Source organism: Lissotriton helveticus, chromosome 1_1 (assembly GCF_964261635.1).
Source record: "Lissotriton helveticus chromosome 1_1, aLisHel1.1, whole genome shotgun sequence".
Taxonomy (NCBI): Eukaryota; Metazoa; Chordata; class Amphibia; order Caudata; family Salamandridae; genus Lissotriton; species Lissotriton helveticus.
In genome coordinates, this window is record NC_136057.1 from 1,090,613,811 (window position 1) to 1,090,638,587 (window position 24,777).

A 24,777-nucleotide genomic window follows, 5' to 3' on the forward strand; every position below is an offset into this window, starting at 1 on the left:
AGTTTTTGTTTTTCCATTTCCATTTGCCCAGCTAATCTTGCCATCTCCATTGCATGTGCCCTGTCTGCGGCCCTGTCTGCCAGCTCCTCTGGTGACAGGCCTCTGGGGGGCTCTCCAGCGCCATCTGGTGGAATGATATCCACCGGGGTCTGTGGATCTCTTGACTCCCTCCAAGCTCTCAGCGCCGTCACGAGTTGGGTCTTGTTGCTCAATCCACCTTTGGCAATTCTGCATTTTGTGCAGAGATCTTTCAGCTGGTCATTGGTTAAGCTCCTCAAGGCTCCCTCTCTCCAATCTATGTCATCTGCTCCAGAGAAGGTAGAGAGCGCTCTTCCGGCAGGAAGTGAGCCAGGCATGGCTTCAGTAATGGCAGATGTCTCAACAAAATTAGCAAAAAGGAACTGGAAACCTGTGGCTGCGTTATAGATCTGCTCTCCCTATGTGGTGATCAGTAATTCACTGTATGTAAACTACAAATGCAAATTCGCAAATCCTCACCGCTGCGACCAATGTTAGAATTGGGGGTCTCCGGTTGGCGCAAGTAGGTACTTGTGACAAGCAGGGACCCTCTCCTCTAAGTCAGGGCAAAGGATGACCCTTCAGAATTACCCTTGCTCACCCTCTAGGTGCGTGGCGTGAGCAGCCAAGGCGATTCTCCAGGCGTTAGTCAGTTAAGCATTTGTAGACACACACACAGTAAAATATACCAATCCCCCCACAAATGAACACCAGGCTGTGAGTATATAAAAATACGCTTCTTTATGTAAAATATATATATCTCTTAGGTCAGACTTATCACAAGATCAAATAACGGTTCTGTATGCCCACAGGTTGTAAATAGGCAAGCTCTCTTTTAGTTATAGTTCAAAAATGACCTGTTCTTCTCTTAAGTTGTATTCCACAATGTTCTCTTGATTCTTTGTTTGTTTCTGCACTCGGGTGCGCTTTAGACGGGTGAAATCCCGACGCCCTGCCAAGTCTCACGCTTCCCGCGTGAGACGCGATCGGCCCGGCCGGGTCTCTGACAGCTGATGGCCCTCCTGGTCTGCGGGACCCCCTCGGGGGGGAAACACCGACCTCAGAGCTGTCCAGGTGGAGGGGAGGCCCACGGACCCAGCGCAGCCCCAGTCACTCGGTCAGGGGCTCTGGTTGCAGCCTCGTCTCCCCGACAGCTAAAGGATTCCAGCGGGAGGGGCTGGAGCGCTCTTCTCAGCGCGGAGCTGCAGGCAGGCACACAGAGCGGCGCGAGTCAGCGGAACAGGGGCGGCTCGCACCGCGGGTGATATTCACAATTCCTGGGCCCTTGCAGGCAGGCTGGCAACCCTAAAATCAAGGGTAGAAACAAACGTTGCGGGCCCCGAGCCCGTTGACGGTCTCGGTGGCGGCTTTCCTCCGGGGACAAAGGCGAGGTGCCCAGCGGCTCAGGCAGAGCGGGGCTGGCACCCGAGGCGTCCGTCCAGGTCGGAGGTCTGTCCCCTGGGTCTGTTTGCGTCCGGTGGGGATTTCTGGCGGGAGGGTGAGGCACAGCAGCGGGCCCTCTTAGGCGGTCAACACAGCGATCTCCTCAGCGGGGGGAGAGCGGCTCAACGGAGCGGAGCTCTTCCTCGGCGGGGACGAGGAGACACAGTCGGTCACGGCCTCAGGGAGGGGCTGGGGGGCACCACAGCAGTGAGCCTTCCAGGCGGTCAACACAGCGATCTCCTCAGCGGGGGGAGAGCGGCTCAACGGAGCGGAGCTCTTCCTCGGCGGGGACGAGGAGACACAGTCGGTCACGGCCTCAGAGAGGGGCTGGGGGGCACCAAAGTCACAGCTCCGGCAGTAGTAGATATCCCGGTTAATTACCGGCAGACGAGCAGAGGCAGGTTGAGCCAGATGGTCCTGTGGCTCAGGTCAGGGGGCAAGCTCAGTCAAGCCCTTGGAGAATGTTTAAGCACAAAGCAGCAAAGTCTTTTCTCATCAAGTCTTTTCCTCTCCTTTCTCAGCAAGGCAAGCAGCAGGCCAGTTCTCCCAGCGTCTCTTCTCCTTCTAGTCGGGCAGAGGTCCTTCGTGGTGAAACAGGATTCTGATTTACAAGGAGCAGGGCTCCTACTTTTATACACAGTTTCTTTTGTTCTCACTGGCCAGGGGGGCCTCTGCATAACTGCTTCAGTCTCTGAGTACTTGTTGTGGGTACTTATGACTTCTGTATTCAGTGTGAGGGCAGGCACATCAGCCGCTCCCCAGGGAGGCGGAGCCGGCATTGAGAGGGCAGGAGTGGCCTGAGTACTTTGTTGACAAGCTTCGGTCCTTCCTGGGCCAGGTGCAGGCTGAGTCATCAGTCGCTCCCCAGGAGGGCGGAGCCAGCATTGTGGAGGCAGAGCACAGCCTGATGCATCATTCAGGGGAAACTCCCACCACCCATTAAGGGGTCCTCCTGCTAATCACTACCTGTCAACTCCCAGCCCTGTCACTCACACACACCAGACAGTCAGATCCACATCCAAGCAGAGGCGGGCTGAAATGGTTAGGCAAGCAAATGCTAACTTTCTAAAAGTAGCATTTGCAAACACAGGATATTAAAATAAACTTTACTAAAAGAAGTATTTTATTATTCTGAGTTCAGGCATACTAAACATGAATTTCTACCATGTTCCCTGAGCCTGCTGGGATTATAGAGTGTAATAATTCCAGCAGCCCATCTGGCCTAGAAGGGAACTGGTAGCCTTACAATAGTGAAAAACGAATTTGGCAGTAATTCACTATTAGAACATGCCACACACATCAGGGCATGTTCTACCTTACACTTACAATGCACCCTGCCCTCAGGCCTACCATAGGGGTGACTAATATGAAGTTAAGGGAAGGTTTAGGGGCTGGCAAGTGTGTGCACTTGCCCAGCCAGGGTGACAGTACCAGACTGCACGCAGGTTCTGCAATGGCAGACCCTAGACACATTTTAAGGCTGCTTCTGTGGGTGGCGCAACCAGCGCTGCAGGCCCACTAGCAGTATTGGCATTCACAAGCCCTGGCACTCCTGGTGCACTTTACTGGGGACTGACAGTAAATCCAATGAACCAATCAGGTATATCAATCACATGTACACTTTACAGTAGGGAGCACTTGCACTGCGGCACGGGTTGGCCGTGGCGCAGTGCCCTGAGTAGCGGACACCAGCAAAAACATCTGAGGCACAACAGCAAAAAGTGGAAGGGAAACTCACGCCAAGGTGCCAGGTCTAACACACGCCATGAGGGTGGTGGGTCTGAGGGGAGCCCTGAAGAGTCTGAAGAGGAGAGTGAGGATGACAGTGAATGGGCATCAACAGATGGTGAGGACCCCATAGATAGGGAGTCCCTTGCTGGGTCCAGTGTCAGATGTAGCACCCCATCCCTTTCCCTATCCCCAGATGAGTGGTTGGATAGGAGGGAAGAGAGGGAGCACCAGCTGGCTCTGGAGAAGCTCAGGTTAGAGCATGCCAGAGAGATAGCGCAGCTAGGTGTGCAGAAGATGATTGCAGAGGCTGAGAGGGCCTTGGCCAGGGAGAAGATAGCCCTAGAGGGTAGGTTATCCCCTGACCGCAGTCCTAGTTTTCTGGATTCCCCAGGGAGGGTTGGATCCAGTGGTGGCAGCAATAGAGAGTTTGGTGCGGGAAGTGCCATGCCTCGTTTCCAAAGAGTGGTACCTTGTTCCCGAGAGGACAGGTACAGATTGAAGTTCAGGGGCAGTAGGAGACTGCCTCACCAGGATTGGGCGGATTATGTGGATGATTGCCATGATGCCCTGCTTGATTGGCTAGAGGTTCATGGGGAACCTGATTTTGAGGGTCTGCTCAACCTGGTTATCAGAGAGCAGCTGTTCAATTGTTTTGTGCCAGAGTTGCGCAAACACCTGTCAAGAGGTGACTATGTTAGTCCTTGGAAGCTTGCAGAGGAAGCAGACCGCTGGGAAGGTGCCGGAGGTTCTGACAAGTCATGGGTGAGTGAACCCGAGAGTAGTGGGTCAGGTATCTTCCAGACCAGTGTGGTGGAAGAGGCTCAGAGTAGCCCAGCTAGGTCCCAGTGTAGCGAGAGGGGTGTAGGGGCTCACGTCTTGTCTCAGTGGAGTAAGAGTGAGCGGGGGACTGAGTGTTCCCAGGTGCCCGAAACCCAGTCTCAGAACCTGGATGGTTTCTTGAGGGAACACCAGGTTGGGGGCCTAGGCTGTCCTGTTAGGCCCCTTGAGGGGGATCTCCTAGTGTCTAGAGAACCTGGAGTATCTTTAAATAGTGTTCCAGTGGTTCTGGTGTCCGGCAGTGCCGCTCCCGTTGGGGAGGCACAGAAGTCCAAAGTGAGGAGTGAATGGGGGATGTGTCCCCCAGTGGGAGAACCAGTGGGTCAGGGACTACCCAGTTGGGTGAAGTTCCCGGTTAGTGACCATGGTGACACCACTTCTGTTCTGGGGGATCTTCCCGCACTGTCAGGTGGACAGGGGACGGGAGATCTGCGCCAGACAGACAGTCACATAGCACATGAGTCATGTGTTAGCCTCAGGGGGATGGTGAGTGAGTCCCCATAAGTCCTGGAGTGCCAGGCAATTATCCCACCTATCGGTTTAGACCGAAGGTTGGGAGGCCAGGTTCAGGATCGGCCTGACCTGAAGGGTGGGACGTCTGTAACTAGAGTCCTAGCCAGTACTTCTTCAAGGGGTACCTCTCCAGTTGGGAGGGTGCGGAACTCTGGAAGGGGGTGCAGAGGGTGGGAGAGCCCGCCTCTGACCCCGGTGCAACCTGAGGGGTTAAACCCTGGGTTGGAATGGCGTTCTAAGGGTGCCCCTCGCAGGAGGTGGAGGAACCCTAGAAGAAGAGGTAGGGGGAGGAGAGCCTACCCTGAGACTCCGGGTCCGCCTGAGGGTGTAGACCCTAGGCTGGAGAACCAGTGGCAGTCTAGCCCTGTCTTGCAAACAGGAAGAGTGGAGAGTGGCTACTATGTGCCAGGGGTTACTACCCCCCACTCTGTGAATAGGCAAGGACCAGTGGCACCTGGGTGGCCCATGGCCTGGTCCTGGCCGCGGACAGCTTGGGAGTACCAGTGGGGTAGCCCAGTTGTTCCAGATGGTGGTTTGAGAAGGAATCCCAGGGGTTCACAGTGGCGTGGAACAGGACGGTGTCCCGGCAGTGGCGGGCCCGTGTCCGTGTTCTTTCGCCCAGAGCAGGGAAGCCCATCACGGTGGTGATCGGTCTACCCTGCGTTTTGGCTGGAAGGGGGTTGTGTTGGACCTGGGCCTTATGGCTGGTTCACCCCTGAACTTTTTGCTTTTGATGGCGTCCATGATTTCTGGCTTGGCGCACTTTTTTCCCTGGGTCCCAGAGCAAAGTGCGTGCGTGGAGTAAGGTTGGCCTGCCCTCCCATAGGAATGCATGGGGAATGTGTGTGTCCCTGGTAGTTCCTGATGCGTGGGGAGTGCAGGTTCGAGTTTGGTATGTGTGAACTCGTGAGAATGAATGCTGCGCAATGGTATGTGCGGCTTGTATGTGTCTAGTAGGGAAGTGCTACTTCTGGACATTGATGTGTGTGTGCAGTGAGGGTGCTGGAGCGTGATTGGCTGGAGCTGGCTGGCATGCCAGGCTCCAGGAAGTCTGGATGGGTCTGCCCGGTGGTGAGTGTGAGATTAGCATGAGTGATGTGTGGAAGGAGTGTACCTGTGTCCTGGATGGGCTGGGTTTTCCCCCACACAATGCTGGCTCCGCCCCCCTGTGGTGTGTCTAACGACCCTAGCCCTGCCACTGAATAGAGAGGGTGGTTGAGCCCATCAAGGGTGCTCACAAACCAGATGCGACTGGTTCTGCCCCCACCCTGCACCTACAGACAAAGGATTTTCTGTATAAAAATGGGGCTGTGTCCCCACAGAAGTTGTTCTTTTCCTGATCCTAATTGAGGGGGGCTGCTGCTGCTGGGGCCAGGAGGAACCGCCACTTGGACTGCCTCCCTGCCTGGAGGGCCAGTGAGCTGGCCCCTGGCCCAGCCTTGCCCCCCCTGCCTGCCTAGGAGGACTCTTGCTGGGCTTGTTGGCCCCTAGCGCCTGGGAGCGCTTTGTCTGGGCCTCTAGCGCTTGAGAGCGCGTTATTTCCCTCCTAGCGCTGAGAGCGCTTTAATTTTATCTCCAGCGCTGCGGAACGCTTTGCCTGCCTAGCGAGTGCCCACCTCGCCTATTTGTGATTAATTTGTCCTCTGGCAGGTGCTCACCCTGCCAGGGACCCTACCGCTATTTTTGATCTCACCTCGAGGGAGCCCACCCCTCGGTGAATTCATTTCCCACCTACGGAGCCGGAGATGGGCCGCCGCGCTGCCCGCGACAACCCGGAAGCTGCAGGGGTGACCCGGAAGTCCCGCCCCCGCAGCACATGGACGAGAGTAGGGTGGTGGAAGGTGCAGGCCGTTGCCAGGAGGAGAGCCCCGCCGCCCACGAGAAGAGAGCCGCCCGCCGCACGAGCAAGAAGACCGGCGAGAGCACAGAGGAGTGGGAGCTCTCTTCTCTCCATCCCACAACTGAGCGGGTGAGTGAAAGCCGGCTGGGGGGTGGTAGAGTGAGGCCACGCACCCCGCCGGTGCAATCTCCACAGAGCGGCCCCACTGAGCAGCTGAGAAGGCAGGCAGGGCTCCGGTGTTGAGGGAGAGCCCCGCGCTGCCTGAAGAGAGAAGCCGGCCGTGTTTCCCGCCCCCGCCCGACACCGGTGAGTGGAGCCGGGGGCATTGGCAGTTTCTGAGTCCCCCGAGCGGGACTCCAACTTCATTGGGGGAATTCTTGGATTTAGGGTCCCCAGAGGCTCTGGGGGCATTTTAGGCCACAGCGAGTCCCCCGTGAGGGACTCCAACGAGTGCCAGTTGTCCTTCGAGCCCTGAGAGGGGCTCACGGCGCCACAGTGGGTTGGCGAGCCAGAGAGTCTCAAGGCGCCCTAAGTGTTCCTGGGTCCCCCGAGAGGGACCCCACTGCCCAGTAAGGTGGCAGTCTTGTTTGTGGAGCCCCGAGAGGCTCCAGGCCATTATTTGGATATTTTGAGCCCAGAGAGGCTCTTGTGCCCAGTCGTTTTGAGAGCCCTGAGAGGCTCTTGACGTGTTCCTAGGTCCCCCGTGGGGGACCCCACTGCCCAGTGAGGCAGCAGTCTTGTTGGAGAGCCTGAGAGAGGCTCTGGGGCACTTTCATTGTTTTAGAGCGCTGAAGCTCTACGGTGCCAGCATCATTGTTTTGCAAGCCTAGAGAGGCTCAGGGGCACAGTTGTTCTGGAGAGTAGAGCCTGCGAGGCTCACAGGTGGTTCTTGAGCCCACGAGGCTCCAACGTTGCCCTAACTTAACCTGCACCAGTTGCCCAGCACTTTGTGGGCAACTGCCACGTTTAGGCCCCCTGACTGTGGGACACAGGGCGTCCTAGCCCTAGAGAGGACAGTTGGCCTAGGGACTGCCACAGGTTGTGGCTCATGTGGGTTTTGCGCAATTGCTTGTGCTTGCACCTCTGAATGTGTTTTTATGCGTCATGTGCCTTGTTTCTACACCGCTGAATGTGTTTTGATACATCATGTGTTTTATTTCCCTACACCGCTGAATGTTAATGCATCATGTGTAATGTGCCTATGCTTATACCCCTAAATGATGGTGATTCTTAGGTGGTTGTTTTTCTCCTAGTACAGGTGTTGCTAGTGAGGTTTTGGTTCCCTGCGCAATATTCCTAAGGTGGTTAGGGTTGTGTAGGAGGTACTTACCCTATACCAGTAATTACTGGTTGTGTGCTAATTTGTGCTACATTTGCTAACTTGTTCTAAAAGTGTTCTATGTGCTAATTACTATTCCTAAAAAGTGATGATTCCTGACAGTGGTCCATGTGGCCCTGTCTTGTACATATCCCTTGTAAATTCTGCCCGTGCCTGTTGGCACAGTGTAACAATATGTGTGTTTTATCTAATGTATGTTTATTATAATACAAAGGCTATTTTTATATAACCTTGTGTGGAGTTTCCTTTGTGGTGGGCTTTGGGAGTTGTTGCTGGGTGCGCGCGCAAACACTTAACCTACATAGCCTCCAAGTTTAGCCTGGCTGCTCGCGTCACGTTACCTAGAGGGTGAGCAGGGGTTATCTTGGTGTGTGACTCCTTTGCCCTGACATGGGAATGGTGATCTCTGACTGACTTTGGCGACAGCCCTGGCCAGCCAGGGATCCCGTTTCCAACATGGGGCTTCAGTAGCTTTTCAATTACAGCCACACATACTCATCAGCCAGGACAGCGAGCACAACGGGTCCCCGAGTGTGCATGTCGAATTGGACGGGTACCTTTCTCCAGCCAATCTGACATGCACACTAGAGGTCTGCTCTTATTCTCCCCACCTACACATCAGTGAGCCGGGGGAGACTCAATGGCACAGCACATAGTATCAGTATGAGCATTGAAGTTGCCTGCCCTAGCCAATCCAGATGCCGGTGTAACAGCTGGAGCAGCGTCTACATTGGCTTAGAAGCGCAGTGTTTTGGTTACTTGGCACGACCTCTGTGTCTGTGTTGTGCACAGGTGATGTGGGAGGATACTCTCTCTCTCTCTTTCCACAAGAAATCCTTGGGCAAACCCCAGCCAAACCAAAGGTGTCAGAACCGGTGCCGGCACCTAAAAGGAAAGCTCCAGTACTAGTCCAGTGGTAGAAATACCTCAGGTGTCCAAATTGACCTTTCAAGGATGGGGGTAAGTGAGGCCAGCCTCTGAGACACTGGGTGGGAGCAGCGTAAGGGCACTGGCGAAGAATGGATAACTGCAAAAACTCAAAGAAGAAGGAGCAATTTGGGGTTTGGACATGACACAGAATTGTCATCTGTATGGTAAAATACAGAATATTGCCTAGGTATAATATAGGAATTCTAGTAAACAAAAGGATGCCACGAATGACCACAATCCCAGGTAACCAAAACTACATAACCCCGTACTGCGTGCTTCGTTTTAAGAATTATGCATTTTTCTGTATGAATTTTCACCGGTTTCCAAAATCATCTGCGCACCTTTATCTTATTGAAATCGTGCTACTTCACGCTTCTGTTTAAAAATCTTCGTGCAGCTTCAATTCATTTGGCCCGACTGTTACACCGGAACTGGCAGAATGTCCCAGCATTCTGTGGCAGTCCACACTGTGACTTCATACTGCAGACATTCCAAATATACATATATGCTATGGAAATGTTTTGATTTTATTGTACAGGCTAAAATTGATGCCTCAGAAAGGAACTTTGCCCATTAACAGCAAGAACAAAGCTAAACCATATTCAGAAGCTGTGTGCATGTGATGCTGGCTACTGTTCAAACCTGCAAAGGAAAGGTGGTTCAATTAATTTGAAACACATGCATATTTGCTTTAAAGAAGCAGATTAAAATGACTACCGAAAGAACTAATGAGAAGCATTAGGTAAGCAGCCAGTGGCGTAGCAAGAAGTGGTGAGGAAGGGCGGTCCACCCCGGGCGGCACAGGTTTTGTGGACAGTGACCGCTACCCCCGCTCTTACCTGTGGCCAATGCAGGGCAGCAAACACAGGATTTGCCAGCACTCCAACTTTCCCCTCGCTCTTAAAAGCGGGGACTGCTACGGACGTCAAAAGGTCTAGTTACGCCACTGTAGGTATGCCTTATTCTTGGATTCCTGTTGCATTCACGAGGAGAAATCTACATTTGAAATGTGTGAAACCTTACACCGAGCACTCTCCCACACTCACAGGCACAGATAGGAGTGCAGTTGTTCTGGAACAGTTTTCCAGTGTTGCATCAATGGAGTCATAGGAGTTGTGAACAAGCATCACACAAACAAGGACAGCAGTTGTATTCAGTGGAGTGTGGTAAAGGTAATATGTAGCTGATGGTGCATTTTGGAGCCCACTGTTTTAAATATATTACTAAAGCATCATGCGTAGCACACCATCATTTACAGATGGCACATTTTCCATTGAGGTGGTTTCTGGATTTGCACAAGCAACGTTTTGCTGATGGGACTATGCCGCACACAAATGATAATGTCTGGTAATGGGGATTTAGTGAATGTTCCATTTGTACATCACCAAGTAAACTGTCTTGATTTGTTCTGATCCAATTGGAGTCTGTGCTTTCTTCACATTTCAGAATTACAGAGATGTGTTTCATTTGTGCTTTCCTAACTGCTTGTGTATTCTCGGATGTTTCTACAGTTAATTTAAAGATATTAGAATTTTGTTCTGTGCCAAAAAAATAACATCCTACAGCCTTTCCTTTTTGGTGCCCAACAAGTACGGCATAGTTCACTTTACAAAATTCTCTCACTGTGCAATCAATGAAAAGAAAATACCAATCTCCCTTTTAAAACAATAGGCCGCAATTTCTCAATAGACCGAGTCTCACATTTGACCCCTTTGAACGCACAGAAAATGTGACAGGATAAATGCAGAATTTGAAGGCATCTTTACTGCTCAGTTATCTTCTAAACTCCTGCATAATTATTTTGGGCGTGTTGCAGCACCCCCTCAGCCCTACTTCCAGCAAGTGACTCTGCCGAAGCGCTAAGATTCAATAGAGTAGGCAGAAAATGAACTAAAGCTCCACTTTACACCGCATCATGAATGACAGTCAAAGGAGTAAAAAGGGGTGAGCCAGTATTCAGTCGCCTGCAGCGGTGAGGGAATTCTGAAACCATTGGTACTAAATAGTATGTTTTTCACCCACATTCTAAGTGAATTTGGTCTTCCACACATCATTCACCATTCTTCCTACCCTCTATCCACTTTTACTCACTTCATGCACCTATCAATCCTTCTCTACATCCATCCAATGATACTTCTTAAATCCATTCATTTCTCAATCCATCCACCCATCTCTCCAACATTCTCTTCTCCTGCCTTCCCTTCATCCCCCCTTCTTCCCAAACTTACTTCCATCCATCTTTCTCCTGATCAATACTCCCTATCCATCCATCTCTCCAACGTACTCTCCTTCCATCCTTTGCTCCATATTTCTCTCCCTTCCTTCTGTTTGTGTTCTCCTGTTGCATTTGCTCCCCTAATCCATAGCTTCATCATGCCATTCTCTCACAGTGCTGTCTATGATGGTCTTCCATCAAAGTCACTGAAGCCATAAACAACATTTGAAAGGTTTTGATTTTACACACAATTCCCAGAGGCACCATGCCCACTAAAGCTGCACAAGTGTTGAAAGGGGAGTTATGCCTGCCTGCCAAGGTTAATGAGCCCCAACTAGGTCCTGTCTGGAAACAACTAAATAGATAACTCCTTCATACAGGAGGTTCTTATATATTGTAAAGGACAAACCTGTGAAATAATCACTTAACCAGAGATAGAAAAAAACATAGGCCTCAAAGGATCGGTTTTCTCCTCTGGCCTGGGCAAAACAGCTGAAATCCTGTCAAGTGATGAAGGCACAGGTATCTACCCCCCTCCCTCTGATGTGGGTCTTCAGCAATTTGATTGTCGCTAAAGTAATATTGTTTGCAAAGCTGCATTTGATAGCACCTCTTGGGGGTTACTGATTTTGGATGTGATTAAGTGTTTGTGTGATTGATTTAAAGAGCTGTCCTACTTTCAGCTCTGTTGGGAGTTTGTCCCATACTAAGCACCTGGGGGCTTATTATCAAGACAGGCTATAAAATTATCACTGTTTTAGCGGCAGAAAACTGCCGCTAAAACGACGATAATGGGCTTGATAATATGCTCAATGAATTCCAATTGAAGTCCATGTTAGATGTTCTTCACATCTAACATGGGCTTCTATTGGAATTCCATAGAGCATATTATCAAGCCCATTATTGCATTTTGAACAGGCGCCCCCCAGGAACTAGGGGAGGGGCGCCCTTAGTTGCGCCGCGGGACTGAGCCTCCTCCGGGAGCCAGAGAAGGAGTTGGGGCTGGCAGGATAATGAAGGGCTGGCTGCAAGGGAAACAAAACTTGTAGGAAACAAAACTTACCAGAGGTATTTCAGGCTGTGATCCAGGGGTTTCGTTCTCTTTGTCCCCTCGGACCACAGCCTGGCTGCAGGCGCGTCGTCGACCACCCACCCACCCGGCAGAAGGGCAAGGCTTCACGAAGGCGGAGCGCTGACAGTTTACAACAAAGGGGGATGCACAACAATGGAGGTGCAGCCATTCGAGGGACCCCTGGAAGGGGTATATTCCATGAGTGCAGTGGATAGGCGGGGAGGAGGGACTGACCTGGCGGTAGTCCCGGACTCTACTGCCCTTACCCACCACGTATGGACTGAGTACAATCTTGAGGAGGATGCCTGTTTTTCAGGTACCTTGGAGGGCCAGTGGGGTATGCGGTGCCCTGGATGTCAAATAATGCAACTGTTGTCCGTAGTGCGTTGGGGCCTGACGGCGCAATGTGTGCAGCACAGAGGGAAATTGGCAGCCTAGACGGTCAAGTTCAAATGTATGGTCAAGTTCCTGTGTATGGCCGAGTTAAAAGTTAAAGGGTAAGCTCGAAATGTACGGCCAAGTTGTTCTAGTGTACGGCCGAGTTAAATGTAATGTCGTACCTAATTCTCTTACCGCTGTTGACATGTTGATGCAGATAAAGTGTGATGCTGTGAATTGTTCTTATATATCCAGGAAGGTTACTTTTCCTTGGTAATGGTCTATGATGATTCACTTGGATTGATGTGAATAAAAAGTCTACGCCGTGGAGAACATATCATGATTCCGAGAGTTTTCGGGCGTAGCGGGCAGAAAGGTGAAGGAATTTGGGGAGGAGGGAATGTCACGATGTGCGCACACTATAGCTGCAGTTTTCTGCCGCTAAAACTGCAATAATGTTATCGCCTGTCTTGATAATATGCCCCATAGCTCTAAAAAACAAGAACGGAACCAGCTCATCTGATTAGTACATTTGTATGCATCCCTTGACTGGACAGAAAGCACAGTATAGGCTTTAAGTTTTCCAGAATATTTAAAGAACCAGTAAAATAGTTCAGCTGGATTAGGCAGTGGTTGTGGAATTACTGAAAGGAAGATGGGCCAAAGGTCCCCGTCTCACTGTCAATAACACTACAAATTTCCTCTACCAGTCTTTGCCTATCTGTTCCTCTCAGCTACAGGCTTCTAATCTGTCTTAGCCTCTGTCTATCCGTCTGAGAATTACAAAATGGTGATGGATTCTTGAATTGATCTCAGCCACAGTTCATTACTCTTAGCGGCATTTCTGTTCATTAGTTGTTTGCTCACTGTGTTACTATAGATACTGATCAACCATATGCACATCAATCTAGCACTATCTGCACATAGCCATGGTACAGAATTGACCTCCATTTCGCCCTTATTATGTACTCAGATAAAGTATTTTCACTGCTGTGATAAGCCATAATGTACACCTGGGAACGTAGAGATGCCCATTACTATGCCACTATGGTTCCTATGCACCCATATGTCAGCAGTGTATTGCTATGCAGCAAGTCTGGTGTACCACATGCAGGAAAAACAAGTGCTGACAAAGTCAATAAGTGGGTCTAAATTGTTAACCCACAGCAAGAGCAGGCAGAGGGCATTATACTTTGTGGGAGGATGGTGCCTGGAGAAGGCAGCCATGTGTGTGGCTTTGTTTTGTAATAATCAAATAGAGCTGCACGCATGTACCCTATGTGCTCCTTCAGCAGTGCTAATTAGCAGGCTTCTAAAACTCCGGAACCCTTGTTCTTTCCCTATATGCAGGTGGAAATGTGTACAATAGGCCTGACTAAAGACTAGAAGTAAAATGAACTCTGCGGTGATAAGCTGTGTAACTCAATATACTTGCGCTTGCAGCCAATGCTCATTCAAAATCAAAATTCACCCTGGCCACAGTAGTTTGTGACGTCATTCTCCCTGTACTAAGTTTTCCATAGTTCTCCCGGACTTCGTGAAAATACAACTAGGATTTAGATTTCTAATTATATTATCAGCTGGGCCCATACATGGGCTCTTAGAGCCTTCAAAGCCAGAATCTTCTGTTATGAAGCTCTGTGGTTATACTGAATAAGCAACAACCTACATCATTATCATATGAAATCTCTTTATTGACTAAACTTTTACAATTGCTTTATTAACTTTCTGGCGTTCTCAAATATGCTTTGGAAATGCATCATATGCCCACTCTTTTTCAGAAATTTTCTCTGGAGGCAAACCCCCCGAAACGCCCTTTTAACCCGCTCGCCACTGGGGACAGGAATCATCTCAAACTTTTAAGACACACCTCTTTAAAATGTCACCAGCCGCTACTGAAAACAGTTTAAAATTGTGATAGCTTTTTGACACATGGCCTAATTTTATGGGAAGAAGAGAACATTATCAGGTTAACAGCTTAAAACTGTAAACTGTCTATGACATCACACCCTTATCACATTTTCTAAAACGAGGTTTATTTCTGCAGTTCGATCTCAAGATCGTTTGTGCTTTCGTACCAGGTCCTGCAGAGTTAAACACATCTACAATAAATATTCTTCTCACTTCTGCATTTCAAATCACTTGCCATTCTACATGCATATCAGTGGAAACAGGTATATTTAAGTAAGAAATAAATCCAATTAATTGCAGTCTCATTACCATAACACATTATATTTACTAATGGCAATTGGCAAGAAGCGCAATTAATTTAAACACTTTAAATTTTCGAGGTGGAAAATTTGAAGGAAAATTGCTAATTACATCTGTGTCACTTTTTTCCATTTCATTAGGACGCCTTGTGTAAATAAACTTGTAATCAACACATATGTGTGAACTCATCAAAAAAGGTAAGATTGAAACTTCTGTTCCCACTGTCGACATTAGCAAACACCTCCTTAACACCTGCACACATTCTCTAATTACAACCATTCCCACACATTCATTTGTCAATGTTAAATGCATTCTAAAGCTTTGAAACCAAATAATTTAATATGGTGTGTTTGAAATATGTTGACCTGTTTGTCCAACGCAGGCGAGCCATTAACCGGACACAATTTACATTTCACCCTCTTAATGCCTAGTGCTACAATCTTGGCATGTGAAGCAGGATTATGGCAAAGGGATCCAGGAACCTTAGTTGGGGGGTTGTGATACCATTAGTCTTTTGATGATAGCCAATGCAGTCTTCTTGTGGGACTTGTTGCTCTGCCTAAAATGTTTGAGGGTTGGGATAGCCTCTATCACAGTTGGCATCAATATATGTTTGTCAACTGTATTCCTTCTCCCACAGGGCATAGTATCCCTGTTCCTGCTCTGAGCTCTACACTGCTGAGGAAAGCTTACAATTATGATACTGTCAAAATGAATAGAGTCCATAGCTCACTTGTCAAAACAAAACATTTAACAAATACTTCATCATAGGAAAGGTTCAAGGTATCTTGCACTGTGCCCGAAGTATTCCAGAAGAGGACCCAACCTAGCCCGGAGCATCCAATCAACTAGGTCTCAAACAATCCGATGACAAAAGTTCAGATCACTGAAACAAAGTTAGAGGAACCTTGGTAGACAAGGCCTATTGGTTTAGAACACTATCAGCCCATGTGAGCTATTTGAACCTTCCTAATCTTCATATACAACTGTACAACTTAATTATTTAAATAAGATTTGAATCTAGGACCATGTTATGTTGTGCTCAGACAATATCAAATCCACTGGAATAAAATTGCAGACAATCCATAAGTATGATTCAGTTACACCAGACTCATCAGTCAGGTGTGGCTTGGTTCCAGTATCTCAGTGAGCATGGGACACACGTCTGTTCCTAGGTTTTTTGTGCTCTGATTCAGAGAGGACCTGGCCTGGCAATTTGGACAGGGTCTAGGCTAATTTGCCTACGGCTATGTCCAAACTGAGGTGACATAGCAGGCAAATTAACGATGTACTGGGGTGCAGTCAGTGTAATTACCAGTTGCTAAGATTAATTCAAACATTCAATCCATAAGGCTTATGAATACTTTAATGTGTTACCCCTAAGTGGTCAATCAATCAAAAAAGGTAAATAATTGAACTAACAGTGTGGCGAGGACTGACCCATAGCCCTGAAGAAATTGCTGGAAGTGTGAATGGCAATGAAACATGTTGGCCTTCCATGAAACTTGATTGTTTGCGACAGTGGTCTTGTTTTTTAATTGAGCAGACGCACAACAGTGATTAAAGTATTGGTTTTTCCAGTGGTCGTTTAGCTCGTTTTTAGTTTGGAGAAGCAAATGTCAGTGGTAATTTTGCTTCTCTAAATAAGGGGTCAGAATAGGACTGCATGTGGAGATCTTTCCAAGCGTGGGTTTTTACCTTTTTCACACACCTAAATATTTTTGACACTTTTTTTTCACAATATTTGTTTATGGTTCGGAGTTGCCAATGATGAGAACCGAAGCACACTGGTGAGAACCAATCAGTAGCTCCCTTGGTGGTGTTTCCGTGAGGCGCCTTCTAACCTTTGCACATTTTTTTCATTTCTTCACGTGAAATGCACGTTAGTGGTTTATAATGGGGAATGACACTGAGCAACTTTTTTATATGTTAAAGTATGGACAGGAGCCCCCAGAAATGGACAGCATTGTGAGTAGCTGTAGTTAAATATTTTAGCCAAGATATGGCTTGGGGTATGCACACAAGGAGTGTTCCATATTAGATCAGGTTTTTTTTATTATTGAATGTTATGAGAGGAGGGCGACCTGATCTCTATCCCGCTAGAGCTCCTTTGTTGTGTATTGTATTGCCCCTAAGTGCTCAGATGTGGGTCCTGTGCACACTGTGTTACTTGAACCAAGTTATACCTGGCTAATGAGCCATAATTAGGACAAACCCGGTCCTGGATTGCTTGTGTTCCAGTTCAGGAAGGACCTGGCCTGTCAGTTGGGTCTGGACAGTTTTCATTGGAACAAAGCCAAGACTGATTTGCATATGGCTGGGTCCAAACTGAGGTGAGATGCAGGCGTGGCCGTCACAGGTAAGAGCAGATGGGGTGGTGGGGTGGGGTTGGATGGGGTGGGCGCTCTGGGTGGGAAGTCGACAGATGAGAGAATAGATAAAAAAACTTGTTAGAAAAAAATGACTTTGCTTGCATTCGCCGCATCGCCAACTCTGGATTTTACCTATACCGCCATCTGTCGACTCCCCCACCCCTCCTTGCCCCCGCCCTGCCCACTACTCTTACCTGTGCCGGCCATGCATTCTTGCAAATTAACAAAGGACTGGAACGAGGCCCGAGAAGTTACTAGTGGCTAAAATAATTCAAGCGTTCCATCCTTCACTTTTCACTTTAAAGGCTGTTGTTCTAAGTGTATGAATTTGTCATAACAGTATTTTCAGCCATTTCTTTCACGTCACACACTGAACCCTGCATGGTTACAGCTCCAGGACAACCAGAACTGCAGACATAGTTGAGATCCTCTTTTAAACCAGAGTAATTCACAATTAGCCATTCTGTCTTTAGTCACACCTTGATATGGCTGTGAGCTCAATTGTACAAGAGAGGTTTTACAATCCTTTCAGCCACTCTATTCAACCAACGATACACCCGCGGATTTCCTAAGATGGGTGTTCATGGCTATGCATGTCGTTTGTCAATATTCAGACCCTATTAAAACTAGTTGGCGTTTGAAATTGGTTTGGGAGGAACATGTGGCCATGCGAAGAGTAGGGCATACGAAAAAACAAAATCCAAATTGGTTGACACACATAGAAACATTATGCATATACCCATACGCATTAACAATCATCAACGACTTCACCTTAGAAAAATAGTTAAAGTTGCACAAAAGTGCCAAAAATGCTGAATTGCTTGATTGAATTACCTGGATCCAAAAGTAGGTATACCATCTTTCTAATCTTCAAATTAGCCATAAACACAATCGCCACATATGCATATGTTGGCAACACATGCTATCTTTACAAATGCTGCTATGCATGAGTACAGGTGTTGTAGTGACATTTGCATGTTTGTCCCAATGACTGTTACTACAGAGGAGCACCCCCGCACTTGTAAATGTGATAAGACAAGTTGTTCCGCAGGTGCGGACTTACCACCGACGTTACAGCATGCATTACTTTATTGTGTAGCAGTAGTTCGATGGTAAACCCCACCTACTTGTGTAGCATGGGCTTGACATGCATAGCAAGAATCTCTGGGTTTCTGGAATCTAAATGAGGGGGTTGTTTTACTGCTTTGAATTGCGCTGCTCATCAGTCTCCTTTACAACATATTTCGCGAACCAATGCTGTTTTAAGTGCCACTCGGTGTTTTCTTTCTAGATAACCATTAATGTATTAGCAATTTCTGCTTCGCAATATAGGGTGGTGAGATGGGGGTATTTGTTTCTGCTACTTAGTATTCACTCACCTTTCTATGCTCTAGGATTAAGACAAAGCAGAGGCCTCTTAGTAAAGGATTCGTTTTTCAGTATAAATTACCACAAGGGCCCGTTTCCCAGGTGCCTTCTAATGAGAAAAAGCAAGTATGACACATAAACCATATGTTCCGCGCTCTAGATTAGTGTATTTTTGGGTTAGTAAAAATGAGAATTGATATAATACAAGTTTTATGGAAAAACTGCCTAACGTGGGAGTAGGTGACAGAAAACAACATAAAGTGTCTGTGGCATTTCACAGGCACACAGTGTAGTAAGCTTTTGTATGCAATGTCTAACAGTAGCCTTAAACTAAAGCAGACTCACACATCCCTGAGCGGAACATACGGAAAGATATATATGAAGAGTTTTATCCGTATCATATATCTACAAATCTGACAATGGCCGAAATGGCTTCCATCAGTGTTTTCCTATTTTTACAATCTATCATCTCTTCAATCAACTTTCTTACAGCAGGGACATAAATCATAAACATTTTCGAACAATCTAGAAACAAAAATCAATTTTCTTGCTTTAGCTAGTAAATCTTATGGATTCCAGTGTGAGAAAGCTGACATGTTTCAAGCAGGAACTCTTTGCCATGCAAGGCAGGTCACTGAAACCAAATCTCTGCTGTCAGCTTAGCCATCCGAAAATCTGCCCAAGTGACAACATTCCCCAAGGACGCCATGTCCGTCAGAATGGACACAATAGCCCCTTCACAGGTATTATTTTTTAAATAAAGTGTTTTGACACTAAACTATTTATCTTCTAGAGAAGGAATATATTTGTTGCTTGGATAACATTGAATTGTACATGGTGTGACATTCGCAGTATTTCCTACTATTGAACTGAGTGACACGTTGAACACATTTATATATTACTGTCGTTTACTTACAAATTGGATTTACGAGTCACCCAAAAGCTGTTTGTGTACTTGCAATGGCAACCTTGTTTTGTTACCGGCATCTGCAATCCGCAACCAATTATCAGTGTGGCATTAGGGCGGTGCAACCTGTGCTGTCACTTCAGGTGCCAAACTCAGGGCGTGTAGTGAGGGGTGGGGGCCGGGGAGGCGGGGCTGAGGCGGTGGTGCTTCATTTTTAAAATATTTTACTGGGTTAAAGGCACCTGCCGCACAGATTTTTGTGACCCCACCAATTTTTGGGGAATTATAACAATGTCAAGATAATTATGCTGATTCATGTATTTGCTGGAGAGATCGTTGTTTTGTCTAGTGAACATTTTGACTCATCAATAGGTAGTACAGAGGGTTAATGTGCCAGATGCAAAGCACAACGTGTAACATGCTGATCCCAGCTTTGCATTTTATGTAGATAGCTCAGTAGGTACTGCTTTTGTCACATAGATCCTTTTTCACTTGCAAGTCATAAGTTTAAATTCGCCTTATACACTACAGTGAGCTACGAACTCCTATCGCAGAGCTGCAAGCACACTTTAAGGCATAGGTTTGGAAGTTTTTTTGCTAAATCTTTCATTTTTCTAACATTGTTAAAAAGCATTCATGTGAATGGAAATAAGTTGTTAATATTATTGCACACAACCCCAACAAATGTTGAGCATGAATTGTGAGCACTCCCTTAGGAATCTCCCAAAACTTCTCGAAGGTATAGGATTAGCAAATCTTCTTTATTGACATTTTAATTGACAAATCAATAAGATATAGTCAATTAAACTGGCTGGCGAAGAGAACGTGAGAGTTAGCTTAACATGTTTAGTGCAAAGTATATCTCCGTCTATGGAAGAAAGCGTGTTGTCTACACTCCACTTTCTGTGTCCTATTTTTAAATATGGATTGTGTAGCGTTCTAGTTTATGCACGTCACGGAGACGTGACGTGCGTCGGCCATGTTGGCGTGGATGCGCGCGCATCCTACTACGCGCCGAGAGTTACAGCGAGAGCAGCGCCGGCCGGCGCTCCTCGGATGTTAGATATTTAATAAGATAAATAAATACAATTACACCTAACCTGCTGGTTCCCTGTGGTCTATGAGTAACTTTACAGTGGCGACGAGGTCGGGAGGCAATCCTGGACAAATACAACAGAGGAGAAAAACGGACCCCCCCCACGTGGGCGACTTCAGAGGATATTACAGACCCTGACACGGTTATTGGGCTCATCCAGACCCGGGCAAGGTTCCCTGCGCAGCCCTGCAGTCGAGACTGTTCACCAGGACACGGTAGAAAGCGCAGGAGGTACGGCAGATCCGAGGAGCGTGGCAGAGCCACGAGCAACTATAGAGGCGGCAAATAGGCCAGAGCAGTGGCGCGAACACCCCATAGCTGCAAGGAGACGCCATACACCCTTGAATAACAACGCCAGGGCGGAACAGCACTGGCTACCAAAGGGGAAGAAGGGGGGGCCAACACCAAGAGTCCCCAGAGAGAATCGAGCACAGAGGTCAAGGACAGCACCCCAGGTAGCCCCCCCGGCAAAGACACCAATACAAAAGTCACCAGGGAGGTGAGAATGAGCGCACCGGCGGGGTATGCAATAGCCCCTGTGCAGTTTCTACTGAAACCTGGCGAACCACTCATGAAGTGGGAGGATTGGAAAGAATATATTGATAATTTCATAGGGGTCCTGGAGGATGAAAATGAAGAAAAATTCACCCCCCAAAGGAAGAAACGCATCCTGTTACTAAACCTGGGACCGGAGGGACTCAGGATATACAAGAGTCTGGTGCCCAAAAAGAGAGAGGACACGGATGACGATGTGTATGCCCATGCAGTGGAAGACCTAGATGAACGGTATCGCCCCACTATCTGTGTGTCAGCGGACAGGTTTAATTTTCAGCAGAGGAAACAACGGGCTGGAGAAACAATAGAAGAATACGTAGCGGCCTTGAGGAAGCTGGCGGCCCCGTGTAAATACGCACTGTGGGAAGACGAATTCATAAAGGATCAGATTGTGATGCACACTACGAGCACTAATGTTCAAGACAAGTTATGGGCAAGCGGCGACACCACACTCAAAGACGTAATGGTCATTGTAAAAAGGGCGGAACTCGCACGGAGGTGCGCTGACGCAACCAAGAAAGACGTAGCCACCCCAACCATGGTGAACAGGATACAAGAGGGAGACCACCGCAAAGACCAGAGAGGCAAGGACCCAGTGGCCAGAGGAACCAACAGATGGCAAGGGAAGCAAACAGGCAATGACGGCAAGAAATCGTGCTACAGATGCGGAAGTTGGTCCCACGACGCGCGTGATAGAAGATGTCCAGCGTTCCGAGCCAAGTGCCTACACTGTGGCATCTTAGGCCACTATGAGAAAGTGTGTAGGAAGAAGCAACCCAAGGGCATGGTGAAAAGTGTCGATCAGGGCGAAGAAGATCTGGAGGAGATTGCAGAGGAAGAGGTGGTCACCGTCTTATGCATATATGACCAGGTATTGAGCGTAGAAGGGAAGAAGTCAACTAAACCCGTCCTGGACATGTCAATGGGTGGAATCACCATCACTGTGGTGGCGGACACTGGATCTCCATTCACCATTGTCCAACGGGCAGTGTGGGAAGAAGCGTTCAGACCCAAGTTGGGCCCAGAGTTGGAGAAACTAGACATTCGGCCGGTCACCTACAATGGCGACCGTATTCCAATGGTGGGGTTCCGACGCTTGTTGTTTGAATTTAGGGGCCGATCAGCATGGTGCAAGCTGTACATTGCAGAGAGAGGACCCTCTGTCCTAGGATGGCTGGACCAGGGCGACCTGGGAATCAAGCTGGATCCAGGAGGAAAGGAGCAAATACTGCTCACCGAGCAAGAGGAATGGCCAGACCTGAACAAATGGAAGGAGAACTACCCAAAAGTGTTTGGAGGCACGGTGGGAAGGATGGAAAAATTCCAACACAAGATCGTGCTCAAGGAAGGAGCCATCCCGGTAGCTCACAAGGTGAGGAACGTACCAATTGCGGTAAGAGAGGCAGTCCAGATGGAACTCCAAGAATTGGAAAAGAAGGGAATAATAGAACCGATCACCTGCGCAGAATGGCTGGCGCCCTTAGTGGTCGTGATGAAGCCCAATGGGAAGGTCCGGCTCTGTGTGGACCTGAGAGAACTGAATAAAAATATCGTGGTAGAGAAATTTCCCCTCCCCAGAATCGAGGAAATGTTGGCCAAGACCAGAGGGGTAAGGTGGTACTCCACTATCGACTTGACCTCGGCCTCTCACCAAATAGCTCTTCATTTGGACAGCAAAAGCCTTACATCCTTCATCACCCCGTTTGGGTGCTACCAGTTCTGTCGTATGCCGTTTGGGCTGGCCTCGGCGGCTGCAGTATTCCAGAAAATGATGCACCAACTATTCAGAGACTGCAAGGACGTCCAGTATTTCCAGGACGACATCCTGGTGATGGGGCGCGACAGGCTGGACCACGATCAAAAGCTGGAGAAAGTGTTACAAACGCTGGAGAACACAGGCCTTACAGCGGAATGGACTAAGTGCCGGTTGGGCCTGCAATCGGTAACATACTTAGGCCACGAGATTGGACAACAGGGCGTCACACCCAAGGCGGAAAATGTAAAAGCCATCGCTGAAGCACCACCCCCCAAGAACAAAGAAGAGGTCAGGTCGTTCTTGGGGATGGCGGAGTACTACAGCAAGTTCGTGGTACACTTTGCTTCCAAGACCCACAACATGAGGCTGCTGACCAGGGAGAGCACTGCGTTCCAGTGGACACCGGAAGCCCAAGCTGAGTTTGAAACCATCAAAAAGGACATCACAGGAGCTGTACCTCTGAAAGGTTATGACCCACAAGGCACCACTGTGCTTACGACTGACGCCAGCGACAAGGGCCTGGGCGCCGTACTCATGCAAGATCGAGGAAGAGGAGAAATGGAGACAATCAGTTTTGCGTCCAGAGCATTGACGGATACAGAGAGCAAATACAGTGTGATTGAGAAGGAGATGCTGGCGGTGGTATGGGCCATGACGAGATTCAGGCAGTTTCTGTGGGGAACCCGATTTCTACTCAAAACAGATCACAAGCCGTTGGTAAAGGTACTAACATCGAGCGGACACGCCAGTGCCACACCCAGGATATCCAAAATGTCTCTAAAGTTACTCGAGTTTAGGTATGACGTGGAGTACATTCCGGGGAATCGGAACCGAGTAGCGGATTACCTGAGTAGAGCAGCCGCCATGGAGCCCGGAGAGGAGGACCCTGCAGACAGTGGGGAGTTGGTAGCTCTCATAGAAGACCAAGAGAAGTTAATCAGCCAACAAGAATGGGCAGAGGCATACGAGGAGGACACCGACCTGAAGGAAGTAAAGGTGCACATTGTACAAGGATGGCCAGACAAAAGAAATGTGAGGGCGGGCCTCAGACCATACTACGAGGTGCGGGAAGAACTGTCCGTCGGAGACAAGGGGGTATTCATCTACAGAGGAGACAAGGTGATCCCCCCAAGGAACCTCACCACAAAACTCTTGGACCTGCTACACGAGGGCCACCTAGGCATAGGGAAACTCAAAGCGAGAGCCAAAATAAACTATTGGTGGCCAGGCATGGATATAAGGGCTGAAAGGCATGTCAGGGAGTGCCCACAATGTCAAGGAGCAGACAAGACTCTAAAACCTTTGAGGCCAGCGCTAGGGAAGTTTGACCATCCCTTAAATCCGTGGGAAGAACTATCTGTAGGCATCTTGGGACCCGTCCTAGATGACCAGGGCACGCAGAAGTACGTGTGTGTACTCATGGATCGATATTCCAAGTGGCCAGAGTTAAAGGTGGACGAGTCCATGGACACAGATAACATCTTGAAGTTTCTGTCAGAAACCTTCACAAGGGAAGGAATCCCCAAATCCATCCTGAGTGACAATGGCCCCCAGTTCACGTCGGAGAGGTGGAACAAGTTCATGCAAAGGAATGGCATCACCATCAAACATACAGCCATCTACCATCCAGCGGGAAATGGCTTAGTGGAGCGATTTAACAGGGTAGTGATGGGAGCCATACAAGCCGCCATATCCAGCGAATAAAACTGGGAGAAAGCGCTAGAGAACATGGTGTGGGCCTACAGAATAACCCCCACTGGTACGGGGTACAGCCCATTTCAAATACTAAGGGGCCGAGAACCATTCACACATGACAACAGGATCTGGAAGGAAAAGGTCGTCACCAGCGAATGGTCCCCTGCAGTGGTACGGGCCAACCTGGAAAGAGCACAGACAATCTACACCAACCACTACAACAAACGAAGGAATGTGAAAGGGACCGGCCTGGAAAAGGGAGAGTGGGTGAGAGTAAAGCTAGCCACCCTTCAGAAGAAAGGAGACAGCAAGTATAGCAAGCCTATGCAAGTCAAGGAAGTGTATGATCGAGCGGCCCTGCTGAGCAACGGGAACGTGTGGTCCCAGGACCGCATGGCCCGGTGCAACAAAGTATTGAGATGGGAACAACCGGAAATGGAATGGGAAGAAGAGGACGGATTGAATACTGAAAGGGAACAAGATGGAAATGAACAATGCGAT